Source organism: Anas platyrhynchos, chromosome Z (genome assembly GCF_047663525.1).
Source record: "Anas platyrhynchos isolate ZD024472 breed Pekin duck chromosome Z, IASCAAS_PekinDuck_T2T, whole genome shotgun sequence".
NCBI classification, from domain to species: domain Eukaryota; kingdom Metazoa; phylum Chordata; class Aves; order Anseriformes; family Anatidae; genus Anas; species Anas platyrhynchos.
The window spans coordinates 62850130-62860108 of record NC_092621.1 but is presented as its reverse complement, the minus strand read 5'-3'; the positions used below and the strand labels follow the sequence as shown (position 1 = coordinate 62860108).

Below are 9979 nucleotides of genomic sequence, written 5' to 3'. Positions count from 1 at the left end.
TGTCTTACACTCCTCCCCCAGCTTTAACATGTTGCAGTTGCAAGGTGAGATGTATATGTACCTGATTAATACTATAATCTGATGTTTATATCAGAAGTAGATGCAGTGTCTCTGAAATCCCTGCATAGATAAAGGAACACATTAAAAGGAATACTACTTCTTTTATCTACCCTTATGAGAAAGAGTGCAATGGATAAAAGGTATTTTCCTTTTCTTTGTCACTGCTGTGGGACAGGAGGTTCCTCAGCTGATGAAAGAAGTCATCGTGATGTCAGCTGACCTACTTAGACAAGAGAAAGACATGAAACAGAATTTCAGCCAGCCACTCTTCCTGCCTTCCACTCATCTGTCACATTAAAGCAAAGGCTCCTAGAAGCAGGAATGGAAATTAAAATGGAACAAGTCGGAAGGGCTTTACAGAGCCATGCTTGCAGTGATTTCTTTCATCATTTGCTGAGTCATGAAACACAGGGTAATACAGGGCTACTGCTTCTGGGATATTTGTGTCACATGCAATAAGAAAGGCATGGACCATGGCAAATATCTGCACCGTTCAGATGCAGAGTTACTGACAACGTCCTTTTCCTTTTAACATGTAATCTGGGCAATCCCACGACCTGTGGAGTGTGTTAAAATACCATTGTAAATACAGAAACATTGGTCTCCATTGGAGTAGTTCACTATTCATATTAACCAAAAGATATCAATGTAAGTTTAAATTCACAAAGCACAAGTGCAGCTGAGATTTCATGATCACAGCAAGTTACCTAGAGATGAGGTCTGCAACAAGACAACATCAACACACCCTAGGGATTGTTTTTTTTTACTGAACATGGACATTCGAATCCTCCAGTCTACTGCTCTTCTCATCCTGATGTGTTGTTACAAATTTTGCCCTTAATTGCATATAATGTTGAGCTGCTTCTGCCAAAGAATGCCAGACATCGGGTAAATCTCTCATATCTCAGATCCATTTAAGGGAACTCCAAACAATTTCAGGCTCCACCATGCACACAAAGCAGGAGGAGCCAAGCAGCTGCAGAGAACATGTTCTGGACAGGCTGCGGACTTCAGAGTGCCCAAATCTTGATAATTGCTTTACTCTGTCCCTAGAGAAACAGCAAATTTTGAGACAACCTGAATTACCATGTGCATTTTCAGGATCTTAGAGCAGCTGACTTTTCAAACAGACAGGAGTTCACCATCCAAACGATAGCTGAGCTGGCACAGTACTGTAATTCTTTGAAAAACAGAGAGTAGCTAAAGAATAGTGAGGCTTGACTGGTTTCGTGTTCAGCTGATAATAAAGGATGCTGGATCATTAATCTTCTGGGTGTCACAAATTGTTGCTGCAGACTAGCCTGTCATGTAAGGTCCTCAGGCCCAACAGCCCTTTGGAGAGAAAATTCTTGTTGAGAATGGAATGAATCACAGGTCACATCATCAAGGGCTGTGGATGAAAGAGAGGCCTGCAAAAATGTAAAGAGCATAAAGACGTAATGACAGGGGACAGTCAAAGAGATGGAAGCCAATCTCTACAGGAAAACTTGGACCAAAAAGGACAGGTGTCTCTTCAGCAGCAGTGTGAGAGCCCTGGTGGGCATATCTGCAGGAGAGGCATCCGAAAGCAGAGACATAAGGAAGAGACCTTTGGCAGGTTGCTCCTTGAAGAAGCTGTGACACCATCTGATCTGGATACAGAGAAAGACTCCTCCATTAGACTTTGGAGATCTGTTTGCCCGTTTTCACTAATGCTGAACTGTGCTTGTGAGTGATGACGGGGTAGGACAAGGGAACCTAAGAGATAAAAGATGGCAGCAGTAAGTTTGTACAGAGGCTTGATTAGATTTGTGACATTTCCATTACTACAAGTGCCCAAAGTTTAGCACAAAACACATCTGCAGGTGGAGGGAGTTTCCAGATACCACTGCTTTTTAGGTGAGGTTAGATTTCTGGTGTCCCAAGAACTAGATCTTAAAAACAGATTGCCATAACCTAATTCTGTTTTAAATAGTAATGTACTAGGTGGTGATATACTCAACTGGAAATACAATTGGAAAACTTCAGTACATGTATATATATTTTGCATTTGTATTTACAGACAAATGTGTGTACTACATAGCTTGAGAAGTAAATACCTTAGCTTGAAGCTAACTACATAATTAAAGTACTTTCTAAATGCAATTTTTCTCTAATCTACAGAAAATGAGCAGTGTTTTTATTGGTTATACTACACGCCAGGCACCATTACTTTCTGAAGATTACAGAGTTTTCAACAACTTTGTTTTAACAGCATCAAGAAAATGTAACTTTCTGCCAGTTTTAAACATACCTTAAGAAAATAGTACTTCATCTTTTATGCGGATTTCACACTTCCAGTTTTATGCTGTTGTACTGGTGCTAAATCCAAAGGTGACTTAAATATCACAGATACGTGACTTAATTTATTTATTAAAAAAAAAAAAAAAAAAGAGGGAGAGGAGAGGAGAGGAGAGGAGAGGAGAGGAGAGGAGAGGAGAGGAGAGGAGAGGAGAGGAGAGGAGAGGAGAGGAGAGGAGAGGAGAGGAGAGGAGAGGAGAGGAGAGGAGAGGAGAGGAGAGGAGAGGAGAGGAGAGGAGAGGAGAGGAGAGGAGAGGAGAGGAGAGGAGAGGAGAGGAGAGGAGAGGAGAGGAGAGGAGAGGAGAGGAGAGGAGAGGAGAGGAGAGGAGAGGAGAGGAGAGGAGAGGAGAGGAGAGGAGAGGAGAGGAGAGGAGAGGAGAGGAGAGGAGAGGAGAGGAGAGGAGAGGAGAGGAGAGGAGAGGAGAGGAGAGGAAAAACAACTGTGCAGAAATTTAAATTTCAGAGTCAAGCCTTGAAAGCCTAACTCCTTAGTAACTTCTAAGTCTCATCTGTAACCCTTTTGTTTCTAATACATATTGTTATATCTGTTGGGTATTTAGTGTCTCACTTTGCCATCAGAATTAATAACCTCAATGCAGAGACAAGATTATTATGCACTATGATGTATTACTGGAGGTTGCCCTTATGATCTCATTGGCTTAGATAACACCAACTCAAGATTTACTCAATGTTCTCTACACATTACATTGACGTTCAGGTCTTGGACCCCCGACATAAAATGTGCACAGACCTATTTGAGCAGGTCCAAAAGAGAGCCATGAGGATGATCAAGGGGCTGGAGCACCTCTCCAGTGATGACAGGCTGAGTTGGGGCTGTTCAGCCTGGAGAAAGAAGGCTCTGGAGAGGCCATATAGTATGACCTTCCAGTACCTAAAGGGGGCCTACAGGAAAGATGGGGAGGTCACAGAGTGTGGTAATAGGTAATAGGACAACAGGGAATGGTTTTAAACTAAAAGAAGGTAGATATACATGTAGATTAGATATTAGGAAGAAATTCTCCACTCAGAGGGTGGTGAGGCACTAGCACAGGTTGCCCAGAGAAGCTGTGGATGCCCCATCCCTGGAGGTGTTCAAGGCCAGGCTGGATGGGGCTTTGGGCAACCTGGTCTGGTGGGAGATGTCCCTGCCCATGGCAGGGGCTGGAACTGGATGGTCTTGAAGCTCCCTTCAAACCAAGCCATGGTATGATGATTCCGTAAGATAATACTGAAAAGAAGATATGACTATTTTTCTTCTGTACACAGTATCTTGAAAACACAAAGAGGAAAAGGGAACACAAGGACGAACTGCTCAAGTAAAGCAAGTGGAGCAACAACAAGCATGCATCCATTGTTGCTGGGTAAAGTATTGCCAAGGTCAAGCTAGCATATCATAATTGAAGGAAATTGCTGCCAGTAAAAAAGACACAAGTTCCCAAGAGAAGCAGGAAAGGCAGCTTTTGCACTCCCAAGCACTGGCTGTGAGCAGCCCAAGCCACACAGTCATTTCTGCTGAATGGATTGAGAGCTGCTCTACACAGACAAAGGGAGTTTCATTGTTGTGAGGGGTTGGCCATGCCCTTCTTCCCCCCAGTTCCTCAGCTGATGTTCCCTAAGCCCCAGAACAGGTTTTAATGGTGACTTGGCAGCAAACACTGAACTCGCCTTTGCATCGTGATCAATTGTAATGGCTGGCTGGGGACAGCAGAATCACAGAGGGATGTCAAATGATCCTAAGACGTTTTGAATTATTATAGTTCCCATTAGTCTCTCATAGATGCTGAAAGAACTAGATTCAAGCTAAACACGCAAATACACTTAGCACAGGATAATTAGGAAGGGCTCCTTCTTAAAAAGTATCTTACAGCTTCTGTCTTCTTCATGAAAAACAGCACAGCAAATGACAGGTATGAGACTTAACAAGTGAGTGTGATCACTAGTGTAGAGTACAGGCGTGAGAATTAAGAGATTTCTTTTTTGCCCAGTCACAGATCTGCTCTATGACCACAGACAGCACAACTATGCTGTTGTGTTTCATTTAACCTTTCCATAAAAGAGAGAACTGCAGGCGCAGCCTGCTCCATGGTCAAGCTAATTTGCTTAGTATTTGTGTAGCTGAGAAGGCAGAAGGAATATCAAACTGCAGGTTATATATCATGTGAACCAATTCAGCAGTTCTACAATAAATCTGTCTTACTAAATGAATTTCTGTGCTGAAGCAATGTTGCTAGCAATTTGCAATTCCCCAGAATATATAATATATTTACATGGAAACTAAATACTTGCATTACATCATTGCCTAGAAGATACAGAATGCACATTTATTGCAGAAAATGCATGTAAAAAAAAAATGAACAAATAGAACTAATAGTTGTGTGCAAACAAGGACTTTAAACATCTTGAAATATCAATTCTTTCACTGAAGCAGTTGGAGCTGCATAACCTTGAATCTAAATTCATGCATAGCAACAGAAGTAAATTTGATAGTCAGATGTAAGTATTTACATTCTGTGCTATTAGCTTTTTAAGGCATAAGAGTCTCACTTCTACCACCCATCTGGGATAAAAGCAACATTTAGAGGAGAAAATTTGGGTTTTGATCCTCGTTGTCCTTGTACAGCAAGGCAAGAAAGAACTGGAGCACAGACAGTGTCTGAAGGACAGAAGTCAGATTTTACAGAGAAAGAGAAATGGAGGAGAAAGAAAGACTGCATGGTCTCCTCCTGACACCCTGCATGCCCCGGTGTGTGGTGTGACCCCGCTGGCGGGCTGTCTCTGCAGAGAGGACAAAGACAGCTGCCCTCGTTTCTGGAGCAGCCCCTCTGCTACGCGGCGCTGCAGCAGCTTTCAGCCACCGGGCTGGCCCCTGGTCACCTGGAGGTCTGAGTACCACTCCTCCTGCGTACGTGAACAGCAGCTAAGAAAAGCAGTTTGTTGCTCTGAATTCTCCTGACTGCTGTCCTCACCTCCGATGGAAAATTTTCAAGGTTGCGCAGGCAGGAGGATGCTGTATCGCAGCCCCGCCTGGCACCGGAGAGGATTGCAGTAGCAGGGCAGAGTGAGCAAGTGTGGGAACTTGCCGAAAAGAAACACTGCTCAGGCCTTGGCATCCCCCATGGCCATGCCCTGCAGCACCAAAACACCACAGGGCACCTTCCATCTGTAGCCACCCCAGCAGTCCTCCCATCTACAAGAATCAGTGAGACTGTGTGTGGGTCTTCCCTTCCACCACCACCACTTTGTCTTATTTGGGTCACAGGCTCCATTTCTGCCAAGGAAGAAGGATGCTGTGGTCATGACTAACATTGCCCTTCCACGGACACATCACCAGACCTCTCCTCTCTCAGACAGGCTGCGTTAGGATCCAGCGCCTTCCAGGGGAGCCCCATCATGAAGGATGGAGGCTGCTGAGAGCTGGCAAGGCTTGCTGAGGTTTCATAATTCATACTTGGGTTTTAAGAGCCACTAAGAACCCGCTGCACGAAACTCAGCAGAATACTCCCCTACACATACCCACATACAGCAAATTGCACACAGGATATTCAGAACACGAGGTTGGCTTTTCATTTATTTCTTTTTAAACACTCTAGCATCAAATCTTATACCTCGATAACACTCTGGGCACATGATGATTTGTTTTGGAAGCTCGGGTTACCAATTCAGATGGAACAAGCTAATCATGATTTTGTCTCTATATTTAACTCATAAGCCAAAGTTAAATAGTCAAACCTGCTTTTTACTCCTACTTGTGGACAAAAAAAAAAAAAAAAAAAAAAAAAAAAAAAGAAACCGAAAAAGAAACCAGAGATTGAAAGCTCCTATAAATCTCTGCAAGCCCATATGGATTTTCTTGTTAAAAAGGGTAAAAATATATTTTTTTTTCCTTGAGAAGATAGTGTCAAGAACAAGCCAATCATTAAAAACACGAGCAGCAGACTGGGGATCTCCCCAGCCGGCACCATGTGTCTTCCATGCGAGAGGAAAACTCCCTGTAAGGCAGACAGGGAGTTTGAATTATTAAAGCTGAAGGAATAATACTCAGACTGATCAGAGCAGGGCTCTCTCGAGGGCTGCTGGGGTTTTTCCACTGGCAGGCAGACTACATCGTACGTGAGCTGCATTTAAAGCATTAACCAGCGTATTTCCATATTGCTTTCTCAAGCAGAATCTCTATTTGCTGCAAGTATTCCCCCCCCCACCCCCACCAAAAAAAAATTCTCCACCCCCACCTCCACTGTTAGAGATGATCAAAAAATCAAACGAGAAAATAGGATTAGATTCTCCAGAGAATATAATGTAATTTCCCCATCACTTCACCAGTTCCACGGGAGGACTTTTTTTAATTATGAATAATTGCACCTACAGGTGCATAATGCAGCAAAATGAAAATCTATGAGCACAGGGTTTCCCAGGCAACCTCTTATCAATTGTCTGTTTCTAGGTGATACCATTCACTACCCTATAAAACCTTGAACAGGCTCAGCCGTCGCAGACTAAAAGAAGGGGGGGGAGGCAGAGGGAATCACCCCAACAGGAGGTTCCTTTGTTGGAATATATGAAAGCTCTGTAATTGTTTTGATTCCTAGGAATAATTTGTGAGCTATCTGCGTGCAAATACTCATTGTAAAGCAGTACACTTAAGAAAAAAAAAAAAATAAAGAATTTATTATCCTGAAGACCAGAAAATAAATATTTAATCTCCTATAGAAAAGGTATCTTACAAAAAAAAATAAAATTTAGAAAAATCTGGCATCTCTGTGAAATATTTCTGGCTTATTTTGTATTTCAGTTGTGTCACTCACATTTAATATGACTTTCACCTCCTGAGATTTCACAAAAAGAAATGCCAATCACACTACAGACATACCGCAAGTCTTTTCTCTCCGTGTCAGTTGCTTTGTTCCTAAATTCTCCAAGATGAAGAGCACAGAGAGAGGCTGGGGGCTGCTCTCCCACATGCCAGCATTGCGTGGTGTTATGACAGTGGGCTTCAGTAACAACAGCTAGTGTGGGAGCTGAAAGCCTGTGTTTTGGGAGAGAATTTACGTGTCACAGGGTTGCCTGCCCATGCTGAGAAAACAAATCAAGAGCCTCCAATTACTAAACCCAAAGGCTTTCCAGGTAGCAAGAACACTGCATGCAATAAGCTTTCCCTCCTCACTGTCAAACAACTTGCAGCAGAATCTCTCCTGCGAGTTCTTTCAGCAGCCACATTCCCCCCTCATCTTTCTCTCCAGCTCAGTTCCCTTTCCATGCCCTTTCCTTACCCTTTCCTTTTCAGTCGACTTGCCTACACAAAAATTAAAAAATAAAAAATCCTTTGGACCAGTCAGTCAAGGCAGGGAAAGGGGATGAGCTGGTAACCTCACTCACAGCACTGCAGCACAGAGACCACCAGCATATTCCAGGAGCTAACCCCCTTCCTGCTGCACCTTCCACTCCAGTCCCTCAGTGACCAAGAGGAGGAATACTGATTTTTCTTTTTTCCCTTTCATATTCCCTTGAGACGACAATGAAAAACCACACGATATTTTGGCACATACACGTGGAAGAAAACAGATGCTCTCTTTGCTTCGTCGGCCACCTGGCAGGGCAGAGACTGTCATCATGGACAAGCTGCATCCCAGATTCTTCCCTGGGGTAACTCAGATGGGAAACACACGGTCAGGAACCTGCAGATCACTAACAGTTAGCAAGGGGCTAAAGAAAAAGATTGAAGCTAATAAAATGAAAAGGTCAAAAGCTGACTCTTAACTTTGAATACTAAACAGACAAGCGCTGCCTGGACACATTCAATTACACTCCCCTATTTTTGCTGCAGCTTCATTCCAAATTTAACAATTAAGTCACAAGGATAAAACATGGAACAGAAAGAAATTAACACCTAATTTCGGTAACAGCAATAACAGACATACACTGAGTAAAACAGAACACTATCCAATGGTAGTTTACAATAACTTAGTAAGAGAGAGCATTTGAGACTGGCAAAGTAAAACATAGTAACAGTTATTAAAAATTACAATAGGAGATTGCTTTCATTTTGAGCCAGTCCCAAATGACACGATACAATTTAGTCCAATTGTTTAGGATGGTTCTTTGTGTGGTGAGGTTTTGGGTGAGTTGTTTTTTTTTGGTTTTTTTTTTTTTGGCTGTAAGTAAACTTCAGAACACTTACACAGTTAGTGGATGTTTTGCAAATAAATAAAAGCAGAAGACAATCTATTATGCCCCATCTACAAGAGCTGAAGGGAATTACCCAGCATTATTGTATCATAAAAATTATTCTGGAACATGTAATCCACTTGGCAAGGCTAGCCCAGGCCCTGATGGGTTTCTATTCCAGAGCAGCGCACATGGGTGGGGAAGTGCACTCTGATGGTGTCAGTACTGCTTCTTCTGTGACAGGTTGTCCGGCCAGCAAATTTTGGAGGTAAAGCTCTAGGCACAAGAGAAAGAACATGAGCTGGTGTGAGCTTAATCACTGCAATATCACAGGCATTACAGAGGAAAGTCAACTGTAACCAAAAAAAACACTGTCTTCATGAAGTCTTTTGGTGCCAGAAGAAACCCCTAACTCTGCTCTGGTTTTATTTACATTTTTTTGACAGTAGCTGTAGTCAAGCAGACAGGCTGGAGCTCCCTTGGGCTGAAGCCCTTCACCGTTGACTTCCCCAGGGTTGCTGGGTCACACAGAGGCTGGAATGAATGAAACCCAAAACTGAGGATGTCAAAAGTAGAAATCTTTTTCTTCATGAAAATGGGATGATGGGGCGAAATTAAGATGCAGCTCATGATCTTGCCAATGTCGGCCTCCTCTTGTAAAATGTTTTATTAGCTTATAAAAAAAAAAAAAAACTTACAAAATATTATCTCATTAGGGCTGAGTACTCTTAAATCTTCTTCAAATAGTTTTTCTGTATATACAGATGGCCATAATCCTTTAAAAGCCCTATATTAATTACCTCAATTAGATGTGCAAAATGTAATAGATGATTGAGAACTTCTAACGAGGAGAGAACAGCACACAGAAGCAGCAGTGCTGGACATACATAGCCCTTTACCCCAGTACCACCAGTTCAAAGCTGGCCAATATCAAAGCAGACAGAAGCACTCTCATCTGACAGCAATTACATGGGCTGTATGAAATTAGTGGGAGGTTGCACCCCAGACATGGTGAGAGTGCCCTTCCCACGCCCCAAATCCAGCAGCTGCACAGTGTAGCACGAGGTTTCTGCTCCCAGTGGGGAAGGAGCCTGTGCTACCCCTTCATTGAAGCCTTGATCTCTGCCCAGCTGAAGGCCATCCTGTTGTAGGCAGAGAGCTCTGCTGCCTCCTGAAAGGCGATGTGTGGGGACAGCTATGCTGTTCTAACAGCCTCACATCCTCCTTGTGCTGGGGCCCCAGCCCTGGACACAACACTCCAGGTGGGGTCTCACAAGGGCAGAGCAGAGGGGGACAGTCACCTTCCTCCCCTGCTGCCCACCCCTCTGTTGATGCAGCCCAGGATGCAGTTGGCCTTCTGGGCTCCAAGCACACCCTGCTGGCTCATGTTGAACTTTTTGTCCACCAGAACCCCCAAGTCCTTCTCTGCAGGGCTGTT

At 43.4% G+C, this 9979-nt stretch overlaps 1 long non-coding RNA gene across 1 annotated transcript; it reads right to left on the bottom strand.

Moving 5' to 3' along the window:
• Window positions 1-6732: 6732 nt before the first annotated feature.
• On the bottom strand, window positions 6733-8809 carry LOC119714540 (uncharacterized). The gene is made up of 3 exons (XR_005261828.2): window positions 8636-8809; window positions 7923-8051; window positions 6733-7402 (listed from the first exon to the last, which is right to left on the bottom strand). It is a non-coding gene; the product is annotated as an uncharacterized lncRNA (long non-coding RNA).
• Window positions 8810-9979: the final 1170 nt, after the last annotated feature.